Source organism: Chaetura pelagica, unplaced genomic scaffold (assembly GCF_000747805.2).
Source record: "Chaetura pelagica isolate M959 unplaced genomic scaffold, ChaPel_1.0 scaffold639, whole genome shotgun sequence".
Lineage (NCBI taxonomy): Eukaryota > Metazoa > Chordata > Aves > Apodiformes > Apodidae > Chaetura > Chaetura pelagica.
Genome location: NW_009954510.1, coordinates 74951 through 76524, shown reverse-complemented (window position 1 = coordinate 76524; position 1574 = coordinate 74951).

Below are 1574 nucleotides of genomic sequence, written 5' to 3'. Positions count from 1 at the left end.
ACCATGGAAACGGAATTCTAAATTTGCACATGCAAGTATTTGTACCCCAAGTACTCGGTGAGCTCGGCCAATGTGGGGAGAGGGACACGCTCATGTCACCACCAGCCAATTGCGACTGGGAAACACAGCTTGAATTTCAAATATCACCTACTTGCAGCAAACCTCCATCCACAGAGCAGGGAGAAAAGAAATGTGAAAAAACCTGCCTCAGATTGCCATCTGCTCCTGAATATTCCACAATTAGCAGAGCTGGATTCATTGGATACATTATTCATTGTGGATTATTCGCCCAGATCCAACAGTGATGGTGCCTTGGGTACTTCAATATTGTGACAAGGAGCCATTTCAGACACAGAAGGTGTATCTGACTGTCCCCATGTATGAATATGGATGTGCTCCTATCCTTCAGGAATCTCTAGGAACAATAGCTGTGGGGTAAATACCTTGTCCTCTGCACCAAGCAAAAACCTAAAACTCCCTGATAAACTGTTTCTTTTAAAATCACTTTTCCTGTTCATTTACCCCATGCCCCAGCCCCTCCTCCCTCAGCTGGACAACTAAAAGCACAAAGATCAGCTGCCATTTTTGCAACAAAGGCTCTTGCTGTGTCTTGGGTTACAGAAGAGGTTTGGTGAGACAATGTTTTTCCCACCTCCATCCCAGCCTTCCAGAGTGACCCACGTTAGGCAGGAAAAATAACTGCCCTGCAGTTTGCAGAGTCCACAGCACTGATGGTTTTTAGCCCTTTTGTGGTTTCAGCTTTGGTGACATGAACCCAGCAGCTCCATGGCCATTAGCACCAGACTGACCCACACAGACCAAAGCCAAGGCAAAGCAGAGACACCCAAAAACTCCTCAAATGAAAGTGGCAACCAACAGGCATGGGAAGAAACAGCTTTGGGAGGGAGCCAGGCCTGGGGGGTGTGAGGCTGGGTATGATGGAGCCAGTGCAACCAGGCTGTGCCAGGATTGCTTAAGAAGAAACAATACAGAGAAAAGGAAAGGGGAAAACTGATAAGAAAAAGGAAAAAAAAAGAACAGCCACCTAATGAAACAGTCCAAAGTAGCACAGGACAGGGTTATGCAACTTCAATTTGTCCAGCTCTGTTCACAGACAAACACTCTCTGAAGCAGCATGGGCTTGTGCAAGGGCAGATTGTGAAATCCTCAGGCTGCTGCCAGCTGTTGCCCAACCCTGAGCTGAGCTGCAGAGAAGCCAGGATCCTACACCGCCACAGCAAGGCATGATGTGCACCCAGACCTTCACCATGGAGTATGGGCTGAAGTCCCTTCCCAGTGCCTCGCTGGGCCTTAGTGGCCCCAGCATGGCAGTCCTGTTCTTTGGCTGAGCTCTCATCAATGTGGTGCAACCATCCTGCATGAAGACACAGGCGAGGACAGACAGGACACCCTTTCTGCTGGTAGGAGCAGCTCTCAGGGTATTACTGATGTGGAAGATGGGCCAGGGTGCAGGAGGGCTGCAGGTGTCTCATACAGCACAGAGGTGTAGCCCCAAGTGATTACTTATTTCCTCATTAGCAAAAATATAAATATAAATAAATAAATAAATAAAT